Below are 21,547 nucleotides of genomic sequence, written 5' to 3'. Positions count from 1 at the left end.
ATCATTTAAAATATCTCCCTAAAACTTGGTACACATATTAGTAGACTTGTGGTCCAAATGTTCCTTTACTGGTCACATTTGTATTCATATGTCTTACATTAATATGAGTGGTACACATATTAGATTTGTGGTCTAAATGTTCCTTTACTGGTCACATTTATATTCATATGTCTTACATTAATACAAATTAATATCAGACTTGTAGTCCAGATTTGTCTCTTGCTGTTCACATTTCGTTTCACATTTCTTTTTCTTTAACAAGATTTAGGCTAGGTTCTGTTTACACCATTTTCCATCAGAGTTTAACATAGTTATGGTTCCTGTTTGACCTGTAAGTTTGACCTTTGATTGGATTCTATCGGTGGGGGGTGCATCTTTGCCATATTGAAGCATGTCGACTTGATTTTCTGTGTGTAGAAAATGAAACAGCCTCCAGGGAAGAAATTCATGCAAAATATTCACCCTCAGCCATGCAATTTCACTTTAACAGAAGAACATAAATGACTTCACCTTGCCACAAATCAGTGCCTACTTATGGCCTTTTCTGTGACTGCCCCATTAATATTATGCTCATAATTGGGAATCTTGCATGCTTTTTTGTTTTTTTAAGGTGTAGGATTATATGCATACTTTAAAATCAACTTTGGTGCCAATTGACTAGTTTTTGGTATGTACTTGGTATATGCATTGACTTGTGGTTTAATTGCCAACCATACAGAAGTGACACTGTAGCAAGTGATATAATATGATAAAATAATATTTATTCAGGTCAGATTATTAACGTTAAAGAACAAATTAAAATTGAAATGCATTGTCATGGAATATATACCCAGGATGACATAAATGTAAATGGATAGTCATTCAGTTCTTTTGAGTGTTGTACATGTTGATCACATGCCACTCAACTGACATTGAAGATAAATATATGCAAAATTCTGTGCATACATAATTTTTAAAGCAAATCAAAACCTTATTGTTATTTAAACGTAACATTTATATTATTGCATGTAATGGAGCACTAAGTTGTCGCAAATAAATTTGCCATTATTGCAATTAATGTTGAAAATGAGGCTGCTTATACTAATCATAAGCAATGAGGTACAATATTACTGAAGTTAGATATTTAAAATTTGAATGAAGTTTAAAAATTCATCACATAGAATAGAGTACAACTGTCAGCAAAAATGTTGGAGAAATCATTGTCTTGTCTAACTTCAGAATTTGGAATCTGACCACCAATAAGGGCCACCATTTTAGACATGTTCAGTTCATGATATCAGAATAGCTTCTGGTTGGACAGTTGTATCAGCATGGGATTTTCACCACAAGGTTTTCAATTGTGTCATGTTTGTCCAAAATGAAACTGGTACAGATTACACTTGATTTACTCCATAGATGTGTTCCTGCGGTTCTGAAGTAAATCAAAAATGGCATAAATCAAAAGGAATATAAATGCACATGCATGCATGTCACAGCACATGGTTCCAGCAATGGCCTAAAAGTGAGCACTGTGGTGCAAATTGAATGTTACTCCTTCATTATAAATGTTGCTAAAATGAAAGCACATAAATTGCATTGGCATTAATTGAGTCTCACCAGTATTGATCTGACATCTAATTCAGCCACCATGGCTGCCATCTTGAAAATCTTATTTTTACTATTCCTCCTAAATGGAAAGTAATTTTGACATTTGGTTTTGACCAGAATACTTCTTATGAATTCTGACTGGTCCTAAATGAAAAAGTCAGCAAACTGACCTTCAACAGAGCTTCATATGTCTCCTTGAAAACCTAATTAAGGCTTTTCTAATTAAATACCTTGAAATCCTTCAAAATTTACATTTTATTTTAAAGTCCTTGAAAAAATCAGTTTTGTTCCTTCTAAAATTATTTTAAACCATTTTTTTGTGTAATGGTTCCTGGAATAATGGCATGATCAGTTCATTGACAAGCTTGCTCTCTTGTATCACTGATCTCTGGTATTCCAGCACTTTATGCTTAATTGGTCATAGACCAGGACAGCTTATGGGATAGCCTTTTGTCTTTTGCCATTGTCCGATAGATCCTTCATTACATTAGCGCAGGTTTGTTATCACTACTCATGAAAAACTCTTTGGAAGATTATCATGACACTTTACACGTACATTTGTCCCTCATATTAGTTGGTCAAATATGAAAATAGTGCTTCTCAGACATCCAGTAAAGCCACCAGAGCAGCCATCTTGAAAATCTTGTTTACACTATTGCTTCTGGTCATATCAGCATGGGTTTTCACTGAAAGACGTATTATGATGTCTAGTTGATCCTAAATGAAAATGATGCCAATTTGACCTATGACATAGCTGCCACAGCAACTACTTTGAAAATCTTGCTATCGTTGTACCTCCTGAACAGGAAGTCATATCAGTATAGTAATTTCACCAGAATTTTTATAATCTCTAGTCAGTCCTACATAAAAATGTTTTTGCTTGGACATCCAACATTGCCACCACAGTGGCCATTCTTAATATCTTGTTATTGCTACTACTATTGTGGAATTTCACCAGACTACTTTTTATGTCTAATTGGTCCTCCATAAAAATCCAATGTTGATATGACTTTCCATCCAGGAGGAGTTGCAGTAAGATTTTTAAGATGGCTTCTGTGATGACCTAGTTGGATATGAGATTGGCAAAATGTTAATTTAAGAGCAACAAAGCACCTTAAGAAGTGTTCTGATGAAAACCCCATGCTGATGTGACCATCCGTTCAGGATAAGGAGCAGGAAACATAATTTTCAAGATTGCTGCTTTGGTGGCCCCATTTTGTGTAGCTCCAAATAGTTATCAAAAGAAGGCATTTAGTGATAACCCCAACACTGATTTGGTCATCCATTCAGGTGGAGTATGGAGTAATGATAACAAGATTTTCAAGATGGCCACAATGGTGGTCATAGTAGAGGACCAGCTGGCACCATCTTTATTCAGGACCAACTAGACATTTTAAGAAGTCATCAGGTCAAAACTCCCAATATTATGACCAGTTCATGAGGTGTAGCCGTAAGAAGATTTTCAAAATGACTGCTTATATTTTCAATATGGCTACTGTGGCAGCCATATTGGACATTCAAATGGAACACCAACAAATTTGCGAGTAATGAGGACTGTCTCATAGAGCTATCCATTAGACACAACACAGTTGTGATTGCACTTAATTACCAGATAATGGCAATGAAAGTACTGAACATAATTCAGAGTGAGATTTTGTGCTTGCCTTTTTACTATCATTTATCGTGACCAAGTGGTCTAAAGCGCTCACTGTTCTGGATCACTGCCATCTCACCTCTGTCTGCGTGGGTTCGAGTCCAAGACTCGGCTAGTGTGGGTACGTGGGAAAGCCTGCCAGTAGCTTCTCATGGGTCGGTGGTTCTTCCCTGGGTTTTCTAGGGTTCTTCCTCCACCAGTTATACTGGCCGCCATGTATAGCCTATCTTGTGCTGAAAAATGGCGTTAAACCCTAGAACAACAACAACAGCAACTATCATTTATCTGATAAAGTCTTGTGCGATTATAACGTAGCTTTCATCTTATATAGCAGTCCTTTGGATTGAACAAGTGAAAAGTACTGTGTGGAGAGTGCAAAATGTTCAGAAATTAGTTTTTTAGTGGGCAAAATAAAAATCCATTTCCATTTTAGGTTTTCAAAGTCAGTTAAATTTTTCCAGGTAATTGTTATGTTCAATACCAATCCCATTTTACCTTTACCATGTTGTGTGCAACTTATAAGGAGACTGTTTCCTTCAGTTCATTGATGTTATCTTTTTCACAGACATGCCCATACATTGATTTTTTCCCTTGTGCTGAAGCAACTAGAGTATTACAGCTCTCTAATTAGAGCCAGCAGATGTTTACAAGAACTTAAAAACTCATTAATTTGGAATGAGATCTATAAATTATCTGATTACTTTGGCATGAGGTATTGATCAACAGACTTGCTAACAAAGCAAAATCTCTGGAATTTTTCATAAATTTTATTCTTGAAGGCTATTGAAAGTTTATCGTTGCTTTCTAAATTCTGCTGAATAGAACTTGACCAAATCTGACAAAAGCATCCTGGTTTGAAGAACTGACAAGTTTATACAAATGACGCCAATCTGTCATCAAATATGACCACTATTACTAAAAATATTAAAACCCACGGAGTATTTGGTACAAAATGATGCTGACCTACCATTATATAATGGCCCTTTCCATAAACTTGAAAATCTTCAAATGGCTTCTCAAAACTGCACAATAAAATTTATCCCGATTTTAAAGAGAGCATCTTAACATAACAGTCCTTCATATTGAATGACATTTTCTCAAATCCACTCAAGAGAATGTGACCAAATTTGACAGCACTGTGGTATGGAGACCATTCAAATTTATATGAATGAGGCCAATCTGGCATCAAATATAGTGACCATTGCTAAAACCAAGGAGAAAAAAATTAATTTATTAGAAAAACGCTCAGCAGAATTATAAAAAGCTTTCTGGCATTAAGGGCTTTCATGTTTATATAAATAAGGGCAATTTGCCATCAAATATGAAAAATCAAAACCAATAAACAATTTATAAAATAACCATCAACAAAATTTGCCTAAATTTGACAGAAAGCATCCAGTCATGAAATGTTTTTAAGTTTGTACACATTATGCTGAGCTGCAGTCAGATGTACCTACTGTTACTAAAAATAAACAACATTTAATAACTATTCATAACTTTATCAGACTTTGACCAGTATGGACAGAAAGCATCAAAGTTCTTTTCTGCTATGAAGGTGTATTATAACGGTTGTAATTTTTTAAATGTGCCCCAAAATGTGGAGAATTTGATGCTATGACATGGACAATTCAGACATTCTATTCTTTATACACAATAACTTCACTTTCACACATCGTCCTTACCAAATATTGTAAATGATCTGCACTCAGCAGGTGTTTGAACCCGCAACCTCCCACATCCAAGGCAGATGCTTGAACCACTTATGCCAACAGGGTGGTCTTGTTCAAAAGTAATTTCCTAGATGAAACTTTGTGGCTGGTTTGCACTTTAAGGGAGAAAGAAACTTTTCTGCACACACACAAACTTCCATTTTTGTGGAGGGCATGCCCTTTGTGTATGACAAAGGCCTTTTGATTTGGGCATCAACATTCAAGGCCGTTTTGACCTAGAAATTATGGGTTGTGCACAATAACACATGATGGTAGCTGACCTGGGCTGGATCCAAACCCGCACCTATTTGGTCATGAGTCTAGCAGCTCCACTAAGCGCAATGATAAACAATATGGACACAGTGATTAAGGTAATTTGTTTATATGCCTATATTTTGCCATTAAAATTCATTATGTTTGTTTTTAAGCAAATGTTCACTCAAGAAAGGTGCATGTTGTGATCAGATCTTCACTCTAAGCATGTCGTGTTATAAGATGTTCACTCAAAACAGGTGTCCATTTTGAGCAAGTGACCCTCTGGGCAAGGCTTAAGAGTACAACAACTCCTAATAAAAAATTAATTAATTTTGGTCTATGCTTTGAATTTACAATACATTGTATATGAAGAAAAAAAATCACCTTTCTATGATCTTCCAAAGATATGTTTGCCAAAGGAAATGCAGACCCGTTTTCTTATCTATTCTATAACAACCCCATTTTATTATAAATTATATTCTACTGGCATGTTGAAGCATTATTTTCCATGAGACAGGTTTATTTGCAGTATTCCCAGCACTTTTCTGGTGACATTACTATCTAGCCCAGGAAGTTTTTGCAACATCATTCAATAATATTCAATACTCTATTGCCTTTTTATGTTTACTATTCTCTTATTGCCTTGCATTATATCCAGTACTATTGATGTTTCTCACTTATGTTAATAATGTGAAGCAGTTATAAAAAAATCTGTTGATTAATTGACAATAGTTGCCAAGGCTAATACACAAATATAGGTCATCAACGAAAGGGAGGTGCACTTTGATTCATCATTGATTCAGAAAGTCTATATTTTAATTCTATTCAGTTCTGTGCTCTTATTTAGTAGACAAGTAAATGATAAATAACTGTTATATTGTACCTGCAAATTTGAATGTTATTTTTCTTTAAATCCCTGAAAACTTCCTTGATTATTGTCTGCAAATATGATTCTTGGGGAATTAAAGATCATGTTCAGATGAATTGCCAACTGGACTATTTTCTAATGCACATATTGAGAAAGAACATGAACCTGGGGACAGAGTTTACGTTGACATTTTGCGTTTACGCATTCCATTTATTTTGGGTGATTTTTCAGTATCACAATTATAGCATTTTATAATCTGCATTGTAGTGGCAAAATTTCAGATAGTCTTGAATCTGTCTGGTCTTGTCATTTCAGATTATGATTTTGTGTTTGCCATTCTTTTGTGCAATAAATATGGAGACTAGGGTTGTTTTAATGGTGCATATCCCAGCACAAGTGGGTTGATGTAAAAATACCATACTTGCTAGAATTTATCAATTTTTTAGCTTACTTGGCCATAAGGCCAAGTGAATTTATGAGATTGCCCTGCATCCGTAATGCATCCATCAACAATTAAATGTTACCACTCTGAAGTCGATATTTCTGGTCTGGGTTTATATCATCAAAATCTTGAGCAAGATCCATGTATATTAATTATGTGATCCTGCATCTGATTGGGTAAGGTTTTTACCACTCTGGGGGGTGGGGGGGGCCATATTTCTGGTCCAGTTTTGAATAATAATTATAATAGATGCTTTAAGATCTTGAATGACACAGATATTGTTCAAGATCCATGCATACAATGAGGTGATCTTGCATCTGAGTGGAAGTCATTTATGATCTGATTTTGATCAGACTTTGAATATGGGTTTATAATATCAAGATCTGAAATCTTTTGATTGTCAGCCAGTTCCGTGCATGTTAATGAGATAATCTTGAATCTAATTGACTGACCTTGTCACCATTTTGTAGGCTATATTTCTGATCCAGCTTTGATGAAAACCTGGAATTTATGCGTACTAGTATATCATAAACATCTTGGATGAGTTTGATAAAGAGCAAGATCTATGCATGCTAATGAGGTGATCTTGCATCTGAATGGCTGAGCATTTTACCACTCTGGAAGCCATATTTGTTAGGTCATTTTAAGCAAACATGGAATTTATTCTTGTACCCTCAATATCTTGGACAATTTCTGTAATGAACAAGATCCAAGTATATTTAAGAGATGATCTTGTATGTGATTTGTAGTGTGTATGACCACTCTGGAAGCCATAATTCTGATCTGTTTGTGGCTTATGTCATCAAAATATTTGGGGGTGGGGGAGAGTTTATTATGGGCAGAATCTAAGCATATTAATGAGGTGATCTAGCATATGATCACGTAAGCTACTATTTATGATGCTAAGTTTAATTGGAATAGGTAAATAAGCTAATATCTTCCAGATGTTGGATGATTTTTTATTGTGACAGAGACCTATGCATATTATTTTAATGTGGTTGTGCATCCCATACGGAGACTTTTTCACCACTCTAATGACTGTGTTTTTATTGGATTTTAAACAGACTAGGCAAGCAGTGGTCTATATGATGGAAATATTTTTGAGTATGATCATGAGTGAAATTCATGCTTGTTTTAAATGAACTTGTTTCTGTTTTGGTGAGCTAATGACAACAGTCTAGCAATTATATTTCTGATAAGGTTTTAAATCAAATTTTATTATCCATTCATTAGTTTGTTAGCTGAGTTGCTTAGGAGCAGCAAGAATTGTCTTATATATATATATATATATATATATATATATATATATATTATTTAATGGCATGTCAGCAAAATACTGACCATACAGTGTTGATTGAAAGTTAAGTTTTACAAAATGCAAAGATAAAGAATTGCATACAAAATTAAGTATCATGGAAGATAGCAGTGCCTGACTAGTTTATACAATTAAATTCATTGTAACAAGTAAATGTTCATTCAGCTAGCCCAATTTTGTATACCTTTGATTGTTAAATATAGAAAAGAAGCAGAGATGCCAATTTATGTGAATCTTCCTTTATTGATCTTTTGCAGGTTATTATGTTAGTATTGGAATTGTACCTTGAAATGGCTATTGGGTCAGTATTGGAATTGTACCTTTAATGGGCTATTGGGTATTGTACCTTTAAAGGGCTATTGGGTTAGTATTGGAATTGTACCTTTAAAGGGCTATTTGGTCAGTATTGGAATTGTTATACCTTTAGTGGACTATTGGGTCATTATTGAAATTGTTGTACCTTGAAAGGGCTATTGGGTCAGTATTGAAGTTGTTGTTCCTTTAAAGGGCTATTTGGTCAGTATTGAAATAGTTGTACCTTTAAAGGGCTGCTGGGTGAGTATTAGAATTGTTTTTGTACCTTTAAGGGCTATTGGGTCAGTATTTAAGTTGTTCCTTTAAAGAGCTATTGGGTCAGTATTGGAATTATTGTACCTTTAAAGGGCTATTGGGTCAGTATTGAAATTGTTGTACCTTTAAAGGGCTATTGGGTCAGTATTGGAATTGTACTTTTAAAGGGCTATTTGGTCAGTATTGGAATTGTCGTACCCATTGTCCTGCTTAAGCATTCAGTTTTTTGCTTGTTTTAACTTAGATAAAATCTTTAGTTGACCTAATGCAATAATGAATGCACTGACCGGCCTATAAAGTTTTATTCAAGATATGATTATTGACCCAAAAATTTAATCACAGGTGTTTTATTGTCCTGTATATTGAACTCTTTACATCATACCTGAAATGTTTTTGAAAACTATTATGTATCTGATCAGAATTTTGTTCAGCCTCAAAAGAAGATATATCTGTGCTTTTGAAAACTTGATTACTAATATTTCATGCAGTACTGTAATATGTCTTGAGTGATCAACTTGTCATCTTTTAATTGATTGTTAGCATTAGGTTTGATAACATGCATTTTGCAGCACTAGTAGAATGGCATGCCAGTGGCACCCATTTGCATGCCAACTTTCTCTATGAAGAAATTGTCTGTCTTATTTTAATTAAGCTCATTCCACACTAGCAATTAGGAATTCAATTTTACTGTAATTTTTTACTGAAATACAATATATATTTTATCATTGAGTATAAAAGATCTTCCAAAAAGAAAACAATTGGAAACCCATTGTTAGGAGAACAATTATTTAAAATTGAATGATCCATTAAACATTGTGTTGTAACAAATTTTGCAAAGTCATTCTTATGTTTGAATTTGTCCTATGGACTAAATCAATCATTTCAAAGAGTGGTGTGTATAAATAGCTTTATCTCTTGGGTAATGTTTATCAACAAAAGGTTTTTTTAAAAGAAATAGAAAATACATCAAGGGGTAAAACTTGCTACTCATTTAATCAATAAACTAGGACATTAATCAATCATAATATCATTGATTAATTTTTTCCTACCAAAGTCCCAGTTAATACCTTAAATCCTTAAAGGTATTTTTTTTCCTTGGCATGTATGCAGAAATTTGTACTCAGTATCTGAGGCAGCATCTTGAGGTGCAAATAACTAATAATCCTGATATGAAATAAAATGTATCTTGTATGTAATTATTTTGTATCTGAATAAGGATTATGAAGCTAAAAGGTTAAAGGTCAATGACTGGTACCCAGAGAATAAATTGCCAAGTCGCCATGTTTGTTTGACAGGTGATTTTTTTTAAAGGTATTTACTTGCTCTGTATTTTAATAGTATCATCTCCCAGATATCCCAAAGGAATGGAACCAAAAATAAAAACCCAATTGTACAGTGACTACCATTATCAGCATGTAATCTACAAAGTCTGGTGAATTGACCCCATCATAGAAGACCTTTATCTTCTCCTATTCATTAGCATATTCCTTTTCTTTAAACTTGTAGATCATATTTTCAAGTATGATAATACAAGTGACATAAAATGTTATCATTAATTGGCCAGGTACTGGTGTTATTAGTTACTGTATAAATAAACTAAAATATGGTTTTGCTTGTCCAAGTGTCTAAGGTTTGTGCAGTTAACTTGGTCTTGTCAGCTGTGTTAAAAATCTTGTCACAACTCTAGTTAAATGTAAAGTCATATTTTCACTAAAAGACTTCTTATGATGTCTAGCTGGTCCTAACTAAAAATGGTGCTATGTGTTATCCACTATGGCCACCATGGCAGCCATCTTAAAAAATCTTGTTCTCACAATGCTACCTGAACAGAAAGTCAAATTGATGACTTCCTATGATGCTCAATTGGCTTTAAATGAAAATTGTACAAATCTGATGTTCAATATGGTCACCTCAGCAGCCATCTTGAAAAACTTGCTATTGCTACTCCTCTTGACTTCATATGATATATAGTTGGTCCTGAAAATGAATATGGTTGCCACAACAACTAATCTAAAATATTTTGTCACTACTCCCCTGAATGGATGAACCTTATGATGAGTGTTTTCACCAACTCCTAAATGAAAATGGTGCCAGTCATACATCCAATATGGCTGCAATGACTACCTTAAAAATTTTGGTGACACTACTCCCACTGAACAGATGATCATTATGTCATGAGATTTTCACCAAATGTTGTCGAATTATGTCTACTTTGTCCTTAATGAAAATGGTGCCAAGCTGACATCTGTTATGTGCACCACAGGAGCTAAATTTGACAATTTTGTTATTGCTGAAGATTATCTGAGATGGTTTCAGCACTTGACAATAAAAAGGAAGAAAAGGTCTTATTTTGAATTCCAGGATATTCTTTTCATCCAGTAGAGCATCAGCCTCTTTGAGGGATTCTTGTTCGTTCTACTGATAACTCATAACAAACTTCATAGACCCAGGTCTGCCAGCACATTATACACTGGTATATCTGAGTCTATACAGTTTGCAGTTGGATCCAGCCATACAAGTGAGTATATAAGGTACTTCACAGTATGATTAGAGACTTGGTAAAAAGTCCAATCTAACACACACAATTCAGTTTAAAATGCAAGGGGCAGTGCACATTCAGGTGAAAGCAAATGCATAATCATTTTATATTATTATATACTGTGGCATAGATTTTATTCTATTTCTTTACATTATTTGAAGCATTCTTTGATTTTAATTTTTGGTGATGTCAGTATTGAAATTACCTAATGAGGTAACTTCACATATTGATTTCTTTTTTGGGAGGAACTGTTTTCAAATTATTCTCCATGAAGTATGCATATTGAGTATTGAAAATTAATATGTTTAGTTAAGCAAATGGCACAATTTAAGATTTGTACTTGGGCAATAGGGATGGGCTTTACCATTTTATACTAATGTAAGAGTTATGTCTTTAACTAATGATTTGTTGTTTTCTGGCAACACATGTTGGTTAGTGATGAGGCAATTTGAGTAAAGTGGCTTGCCCAAGGGTACAATTTGTTAGCCAAGTTAGGCTGATCCAATGGTAGGTTTTGAACCATATTCTTTCAGTTTCAGGTTCAACACATTAACCACTAAGCCATTGTAGCTCTAGCAGTCATATCTCTTGTCTTAGGTGTTATATATTTAGTTCACCAATATCTTAGTTTATAACTATTCCTCCTTCTCCACCATGTAGTTGCTGGCTTTGGTATTAAGGAATTCACACCTATGTGTATAAGTCAGTTTCTCTGATTATTTTCCTTGGGCAGTGCATATTCATCATGATGAGTACTACACCACCATACCAAATGCATCAAAGTGACCTACTAGAGTGATTGCCTTTACAGATCACTCATAGTCTCACTTCTGCCTGCATTAGTTCGAATCTTGGCTCAGCAAACATGGGTATATGAGAAAGCTTGCCAGTAGCTTCCCATGGATCGATGGTTCTCCCCAAAGTCTTCCCAAGTTCTTCCTCCACAAAAATATACTCGCTGCCATCCTAAAACTGAGATTCGTAAAATCTTTAGCTTATACAGTGATGAAAACTTATAAGCATTCTGATAAGTTCTATGCCACAATATCAAACATAGATCACTCTGACCTACTTTTTATATTCAAATAATATATGACATTTTTATTCAGGAAATCAGTAGCTTGAAGAGTACAAAATTTGTCATTAGAAGACATCTCGAGTCATACACCTCCTTGCCAAAAGTAGGTCACTGTGACCTACTTTTACACCTTTCCAGGAAACACTACAGAGTTTTAAAGCCACATATGATGTAAATAAATGGATAAAACCAGGTCTCAGGCCAGATCGATCCCACGTGACTATTGGCCCACATCTTTACTATGACAGTCAGCATGGACTGGTCTGGGTAGGATTCATTCCTATAACCCACTATTTGGTAATGCTACAAACTTATACATTTCCTCTGAGCCACCATGTCTTCTCTGTTACAGATTATCAGAAACTTGTAGTACAGTTTGAACAGCATACAGTGAAATAGTATACATACTGTTGTCTTCAAAACTATTCCAAATACAATGTTAATGATGTCAGAATTATTTTCAGATACTATATTGCTCAGTAGAGGAGCAGGGTTACTTTCAGTGAGTTAACTGCATATATAAAATTAATCTAATTCTGTGTCGATTGCCATTGGATCCAGCTTATAAGTGGTACTTAACTACAGTCTAAATTTGAAAGAAAACACCTGTCCGTGCTGTTCTTGATACTTACATTTATATAAACAAAAAGTGCAGTAGAAATGTGTTTGCTCTGATGCTCTGAACTATATTTTCTGCTTTTAACCATGAAAATAAAGACAAGGTATATGGGTAGACTTGTGTTTTAAGAAAATTTAAGAACTAGTAGTGGTACTTTTATATTTTTTGTGATGCATGCCTGCTGACAATGCCCAGCTGTCATTTCCATTCACCTTTGAAAAAATAAGAAACTATTCAAGTATTTGTCTGTGTTGAATAGTTTTGACAAAGTACTTGATAGACATTAGGGCAGTATCCTGGTATATTATTAAGATTCACCCCATCCCTATCAGCCTTTAATGTAAGGTACAGACAGTGCCAATATATTGACCTCCTCTGGAATCTCAGGTGTACACAGGTAAGAAAGTAATTTGTCCTTATCACACCAGAGAATTTGAATGATATATAGACTGGTTCCATTGCCTTTTTTCAGATATGTATTGTGCCATTCATCTGCAGGCATTCACATGATAAACAGCAAGGGCTGAACTGGTTCATACTGATGGGAGTTTATATACAAAATGACATGTTTATAGCAAGTTTTTGGTTGGTTCTTGTACAAAATTATGTTCACTAGTTATATGGGGTCTTTTTTATGAGATTTTATGAGATTTACCTTCTTTCCATAAAATGACCCACAATTTATTCAGAATGATTACGGTCTGTACAAAGAGAAAATTTAGCAGTTTTAACCAGAAAAAGATTGGTTCTCTAGTGTATCTTCTTTTTTAGAGAAAAGTCTCTCTCTCTCTCTCTCTCTCTCTCTCTCTCTTTCTCTCTCTCTCTCTCTCTGTTTAGATACAGGCACCACAATGAATCGCTATTTTAAGTTTAGGTATAGAAAGCACCACACCCTTTATGTTAGCACAGTCTTGTACACCTGTCAGTACACTGACAGAGTAGGGAACATTCACCAAACATGCTCCTTAGATCACATTTTTTTATGTGCTTAGAAAATTGCAGATAGTATCAGAATAGTTTCTGTGACCATGTTGAGCGTCAGATCAGTGTAGATTTGAGTACACTGATCAAGATTGATCATGTTCTGTAATCAAATCCAGATAAACAGCATCAAAGCTGCATCTTTATATGGCCTCTTTACGGGCACCCAGTTTTATCCAGCCAGCAGGTTTGGGAATCTAGAACAGGCCTGATTCACTCTCCCATATGTCATAAGATATTTGAACCCTTTCCATTTGATTAGCTACCCTTGTAAGCCCTGGGGCACATTACTCCAATTGCCATAATACTAAATAACCTGCTTGTGTTGCCATGCCTTAAACACCAGATCAAACTTAAGTGTATATCTCTTGAACATGGCAGCCATTCTAACCAGAGAGTTTAAGCATGACTGTTAGACAGTATACATCCATACATCTCTTATTGGAAATATTTTTAAAATATTTTAGGGAGATGTTCTTTTTTATATCTGACTTTAATTCTGTTTAATGAATTAAAAACCTAAAAGTTAAATTTAATGGAGACTTAACCAATGTCATGCATCACCTGTCTGGGTGCAAATGATACGCTTCAGCCAGTAGTGCTTTAGAAGTTTGACAGTCTTTTTTCCAACCATATTTGATGGGTGGATTTGTATTCTAATAGATCATTATAATATTTTTTTTGGGTTTGATTTTGGTGTTTTATGGCCTAGCATCAAAAGTAGCTAATTTAGTGCTAAGGCAGTTGGAGTATAGTGCCTTCCATAAGGAGATACGCCAGGCTAATCCAGTGGTTGTATTTAAATCTTTTGGGCTCTGGATTTTAGCAGCTGAAACATCTTTTCAATTTTAGAAAAATTTTCAGTGTCCAATAATAAATTAATTTCTTTGATTTCGTTAGAATATATAGTTAAATGTTTGGAATCAAATAAATTATAGAAAATAATTTATTGCTCAATGCTAAAAAAAATGTCCTTGTTTACAAGGTGTATCTGCAATGTGTGGTTGTGTATACTCATTCATGTCTCCATTTTGCAATTCTCACACACAAACACACATATATGGCTTTATTCTGTGATATGTAAGATGCATCATTTTGCAGTTCACACACACATGCATTGCTTTATTCTGTGATATGTAAGATGCATCATTTTGCAATTCACACACACACATATATATACATTGCTTTATTCTGTGATATGTAAGATGCATCATTTGCAATTCACACACATGCATACAGACACACAGACATTTCTTTATTCTGTGATATGTAAGATGCATCACAGCTGGAAGTTTTATTTCAATGGTTTTCTTAATACAAAGATCATAAGATATGAGATTCTTTTGCTTTTTTGTTGATCATATGACTCATTTAGATTGGTTAATCTGGTGAAAAGTTAAGAATTTCGGGGGTAAAAATCATAATAACACCTTGTTGAACTTGGAGCGTATTTTGCAGTAAACCTTGGACTTAAGACTGTATTTTTCAGTAAATTGTTATTCAGAAAATGAACTTGTGCATTAACTTACATTTCATGTATACTCAAGTAATAGTTGCTTATAACACCTATAAATAACTTGTATGTGACTTAGAAGTGAAGTATACTTGTTGGTGAAGCATGGATCAATACTGTTTTCACTTATACTGTACTTGGAGTTAGTTGCACAGACTACCATATCACTTCATTACATATGCAACCTTTGAACATTTCACATTCCATGGTATCTGGCTGACAGAGATGTAGAACTTGATGTGAAATACCACATTTTCTAATGATACTACAGTTTCTGCCAATACATTGTGACAAGTTTGTTATATAATTATTTTTTAAAGTATTATTTGAAAGTGGACTAAGTTTCTGACAATTTCTTTGAGATGTCTGAAATGTAATTTTCTTGTCTAACCAGTGTAGCTTAATTCTTGGAAGACTGCCCAGACGTGATAAATGAAAGAGATTTATATGCGAGTAATGTATAATCCAACATTTAAATCTTTTGCCATTAATTTATTATGTTACTGTCAAATGTGTCAAATATCCCATCCATAACAATCATAATATAATGATGTAGTTAATGTATTCATCTAGCCATATTGCCAATCAACATGGAGGAAAATAAATTACTGTTTTTACTCACTTATAAGACCAATCCAACTGCAAAGTACACAGACCCAAATCTGCCAGCATATTATGCAACAGAGATCTGGGTCTGTGCAGTTTGTTGGGAGTACATATAATTAGTAAATCAAACATCATAGACTCTGATCTGCATTCACGTTATGCTACAGCAGATGAGAATCACTGTTGTTTGCAATTTGACTCAAATTATAAGTGAGTGTATATGATATCTGTTTGAGTTCAGTGGTAATAGTATATAATCCCACAATCAGACAAAGTGCTTTTTTGCCTGTAGATTGTTTATGTCCCAAAAAAAGATTTGTATCTTCAAGAAACCCATGCAAATATTTTGCAAGAATTCTGACATAACGTGCATACATTTTTACATGTTCTCCAACAACTCATCAAAGTAAGAATATATATGTACAGGAATGGAAAGAAAAATATTAAGTGCATGTTTTACTTCAAAGGATAGATCTGTACATGTAAGAAGTCAAAGAACTGTTGAAAGAAAATGAATATACACAATAAAAGTGCATATAACATATATATACTCACGTATAAGTTGAGTCCAGCTCCAAACTGCACAGACCCAGATGTGCCATTGTATATTGTGCTGGCAGATCTGGGTCTCTGCAGTTTGTTAGGAGTAACCAGTAGAATAAACAACATATAGCCTAGGTGTGCGGGCACTTCAGAATCTTTGCTGTTTGCAGTTTGACTCGATTTGTGGTAGCCCCTGGACTAGTGTACTAATGTCTTTTTAGACCCAATTATATATCAACACAGTGCAACATTAGGTTCAGTTTTATATTGTTTGTATGTGACCATTGAAAACACACTGTAATTATTTTCAACACAGTTTTAGTGCCTTCATGTTTACATTAAAGAAAAGTTGACCACATTTGCATGTTCAATAGCAATGGTGTTTTACTGTATTCTCAGTGGAATTTCAAAGGATTTTTAATGCTTTGTATGTGTTTCCCCATGTCAGAATTTACATCTAAAGAAAAAGGAATTTGGGTGGTCTTTTAATGGTCAAAATATGGTTGGTCAGTCAATGGCATTGCTTATTGGTAGAGAATGTGTAATGCTTGTCCATTTCATAGCACTAAGGAGAATGAAATATTTTTGCCAATTTATGTTATAAAGGGCCATGAGAGTCTTGAGTTTGAGGGCTGATGGGTGTTAATGGTCCTTGTACTGTTGCAAACATTTATTTGGCTGGCTCCATCAACATATATCACCAGTAAACTCATTTTGCAATAGTAGAGCATTAATGTCCTCCAGTTCTCACAAGAAACACTGTATTCCACAATGTCTGCCAGATTATTATTACCACATTGACCACTATAACGACCAGGTTCATAACTTATCAAAGTTAAGCAGAGACATCTTGGTCAGAAAGGTCTGCAATAATGTGATAATTAAAGGCAACCTAATTTTGGAGCAGCATTAATCATTTCTTTACAGGACATTTTTTTTATGATGACCAGCTTCTTTTATGTCTGCAAAAGAAAATTAATATTTTACCAATGTAATGTTTATTGAAGGTTATAGGGTCTATTCTAGAACTCAAACGCTATTGGAAAGTTCACCCTCTGCCCTCCATTTTATTATAAATGGTGGAATTTTCTAAATATATCTGTGATTTAATGAAGACATAATAGTAGGGACTGAAAATGGCACAGTCAAAAGATATTTCAGCACAGTTTTTTTTTTAATATAGAACAAATGGTTGCTCAATTGTGTGTCACAGAATAGATCTTGACTTTGGATTTAATTCACGCATCCAGATTGATTGTTACCAGACAGCTTTTTACAGATTCAAAACATGTTCTTATAGCCTAGAAAGTTCTATCACGCAGACCTTTTTCTCCTGGTAGACATCATAAAGTTAGGTAAACATGCTTGATCAGAGATCTATAATGGATATTTCTTCCTTCAGAAAATTATTTTATGAAACCATATTTACCAACTTATAATGCTTAGTTGTGAACATAATCAGCTGGCTGCTATCACAGTATACACTTGCAGATTGGGGTCTTTGCTTTTTATATGAAAGCATTAGGTAGAAAAAACTGCATAGTCCCATATCTCATTGTGCCATTGGATATGTGTCTGTTCTGTTGGCATTTAGGTGCAAGAACATTATCTTTAATTTGTGTGGAATGTTGAAGCACTCCTACTTTTAATTACAAATATATATTTTCTCACTTTCTTTTTTTAACAGGGAGATACTTGTGAATTGTGTGTGTGATCCTGGCACAGTGGGTCCTAATGGAGTAAGATTTCAGACAGGAAAAGATGTGGCCTGTCTTCACCACATGGACAACAAGTTTTCTTCATGTACTCATTGTTGATGGTGAACATATCCCAATTTTTTGTAAGAAAAACAAAAAGTGGATCTCATTGTATATCCTGATTGAGTGTCACTGGATACAGTTGGTTACACAGTCGAAAATCCTGATTCACTGTCACCAGATACAGTTCATTACACAATTGTTTATCCTGATTCAGTGTCACTGGATACATTTGGTTACATAGTTTTATATTCAGGTTCACTGTCAACAGATACAGTTGGTTAAACAATTATATATTTTGATTGAATATCACCAGATACAGTTGGCTACTTAGTTACATATCCTGATTCATGGTTACACAGTCACACAACCTGATTCATTGTCACCAGACATCTTTATACAGATTCAATACAGATGTTCTTGTATTCTATAAAGCTCCATTACTCAGACCTTTCTCTCCTGTTAGACTTATCATAAAGTTAGGGGAACATGCTTGATTAGAGATCTGCAATGGATGTTTCTTCCTTAGGAGAAACTTTATTTCATCACATCTTAATTAAATTATAATCAGCAAGAAACGGTATAGATCTAGTGTACCATCACACCAAAAGTCCACAGATCAGGGTGTAGTTTATTTACAGTATAGATATTTACTGTTAACTAGACACTGCCTACTGTTAACCCTTAATTATGTGGACACAATTTCAAAATATCTTGAAATTTTAAATCTAGATTTCAAACATTCGGCTCATCATGCCATTGAGGGGGTTGAAAATGGGAAAATTTCTGGTGGTCAAGTGAATTTTCTAATCACTTTCCCAGTCATGGAAGTTCTGAGTCAGGACTGACCAGGTGTTTTTTTGTGTATGTTTTTAATGAAAAGGATTTTCAGTTGAGAATATTGCCATCTTTTATTTAAAGTCCATTCTGGAAGTTTTTTATTATCCTTGTCATAGGCTGGTCATTGCTAGGAGAGTTGTCCCATGCCAGACATTCACAGAAGTATGAAGATATATAACAAAAAAGAATAAGTCATCTACATTTATACATGATAAATATAATGTAGTTTTTTTATACAAAATTTAACTGTTATAATGAGAGTTTATATAGAAAGGGAGGTGCAGTAGAGAGGAAATATAATAACATACTGAAAATACAGCCCAGTTACAAAGATCTGGCATTAGATTTGTGTACAAACTCCATTTTTCATGGAATTTATCCAGCTTACAATAGTTAATAGCATTAAATATTTCTGTGTTATGAATCAAATTTGTCCACAGTTTAAAATGATGATGTATAAATGATGTTCATTTATTTTAGACTCAGATATATGTATTGCTTTGCATGCAGTAGAATTAAATTCAAAGTCAAATCTCTTGTCTTAAATCTCATATTCCAAATATTATTACTTCTATTTAGGTCAGCGTTTAATGTATGTACATTTAGTCTCTCTCTATTGAAAAATATCTTTCCTAAAAAAGGTCACAACTGGACAAAAAAAAACCAAATGTTTGATGTTCTCAGGATTTGGTGTGCAAAAAGAACATTTTATTATTTTCAGAGACACCAGTTTTTCTACTAGAAGAGTGTTTTCCATTTTTTTTGATAAACTGTTAAGTTGTACAAGCACTTAATCATCACTCATCAATATGAATAAATATGTACCAGGAGGAGAGCAGGCTTGTCTTAGTTGTAATTACTTACAACTGGTGTTGCAAAGTTAAAAGAATAAGTTTCTTGAAAACAGTCTTTCACACAATCAAATTTTATAAACTTTGGCGGCTTTTTTAGTTCTATAACAGCTGGTTGAGTCAGTTTATTCTTGATAATTAAAAGTTGACAGTACTTGCCTCATTGGATGAGTGAATTTTTAAGAGATTTTTCAACCACTGCTATTTCAAAGATACATCCATTTCATTCCGAGTTCTGCCAACATACGCTGAACTTTAATTCTGATCTTTCCACATTTGATTGGTTAAAATTAAGCTACATTTAAAATGAATCAAGTTGGTTTGCTGGATTCCACTATAAAATTTAGATCCAGACTAAAGTTCTGTTGGTTATCTCCAACTGGATCAATTCGTTGAATGGTTTTTTAATGGCACTTTCAGCACTTGTCTTCAACTATCCATTAAATCATTGTCTAAAGCACACTAAATGTGTTTTTGAGAGTTTTTTAATAATTTAATGTCATTAGGAGGACTAATTCCATGTATTAAACAGATTTTGTAATGCTGGATTTGCTTGTGTATAACTTACGCCCAACTTCAAACATTGGAGACCCAGGTTTGCTATCACACAATGACAGATCCAAGTCAATTTCTTTTTATGGCCACCATAAGGCAGCAATTGTCATGTTATGATGTTGGTGGTTCATCCATCCATCTGTCCTTCTGTTGTATATCCCTCCATCTGTCCTTCTGTTGTATATCCATCCATCTGTTTCCTTAGTAACTCGTGTTCAGTGCCATCTACCAATCACCAAGCCTTATAAGTAGGTCAAGGTCACATGGAGGTAAAGAAGAAAAACTCTTTCCACACAACAATTTGACCCTTATACCTTGACCAAACTTTGGATGGCTTGCATTTGAGACCAGAAATGACACAGAAAGAATGGTATATGCAAAAGAACAAGTTCTGTAAGTGGCATGTTGGCCCTCTTGAAAATCTTGTTCTTGGTATTCCTCCATAATACATGATCATATGATCATGGGGTTTTCACGGGGAGACTTCGTGTAATGTCTACATACATGCCAACCATTATGCTTTTGGCACAATCATTATGTCTTTTTTTTCTTCACCAAAATATGTATTATACTAACCTGGATATGGATTATGCTTTCTTGGTACATTAAAGAATAAAAATAAAGCAGTAAAAAGATTTTGTCATTTTTGTTATCATATCTTTGATTCCACTTGTATAAATTTGCGAATATTCTTGAAAAGATTGCTGCTGCTTAATAGTAGTGTAAGAGTTTTTTCCTTATTTTCTATTTATAGCAACTGTAGATGGACCCATTAACAAGGAAAAAAGATGGGTTTCTTCGAAATATTCTACACAGATTCATTATATTGATAAGCTGATTAGTTAGCTGACCAGTCTGTCCTTTTAAACAAAATCACGCCAGATGTTAAGCAAAACACTTTGTGATGTGAGTTTGTGGATGTTATATGATAGAAGATGTTAAAGCAGATAGATAAAAATATGTCAAATCACAAAAAAAGGACAAATCAACACCTGTTTACAAACTTTTAAAGAATATAAGTGGAGTATGTGTAATACAGCACTCAGAGTATGTGTAATACAGCACTCGGAGTATGTGTAATACAGCACTCAGAGTATGTGTAATACAGCACTCGGAGTATGTGTAATACAGCACTCAGAGTATGTGTAATACAGCACTCAGAGTATGTGTAATACAGCACTCAGAGTATGTGTAATACAGCACTCAGAGTATGTGTAATACAGCACTCGGAGTATGTGTAATACAGCACTCGGAGTATGTGGTCA

The 21,547-nt window shown here is 34.2% G+C and overlaps 1 protein-coding gene across 1 annotated transcript in view; it reads left to right on the top strand.

Moving 5' to 3' along the window:
• The window catches only part of LOC149802765 (uncharacterized), an 80,092-nt gene extending 59,174 nt beyond the window's left edge, over positions 1–20,918 (top strand). Inside the window, exon 15 of the mRNA XM_089952194.1 lies at positions 17,967–20,918. The gene's annotated coding sequence lies outside the window, so the exon portion shown is untranslated. The remainder of the gene's footprint in view (positions 1–17,966) is intronic.
• Positions 20,919–21,547: the final 629 nt, after the last annotated feature.

Source organism: Sinohyriopsis cumingii, chromosome 3, assembly GCF_028554795.1.
Source record: "Sinohyriopsis cumingii isolate HCF-2022 chromosome 3, ASM2855479v2, whole genome shotgun sequence".
Lineage (NCBI taxonomy): Eukaryota > Metazoa > Mollusca > Bivalvia > Unionida > Unionidae > Sinohyriopsis > Sinohyriopsis cumingii.
Note: the sequence above shows the minus strand (reverse complement) of the source record. Positions and strands in the feature narration are given on the sequence as shown.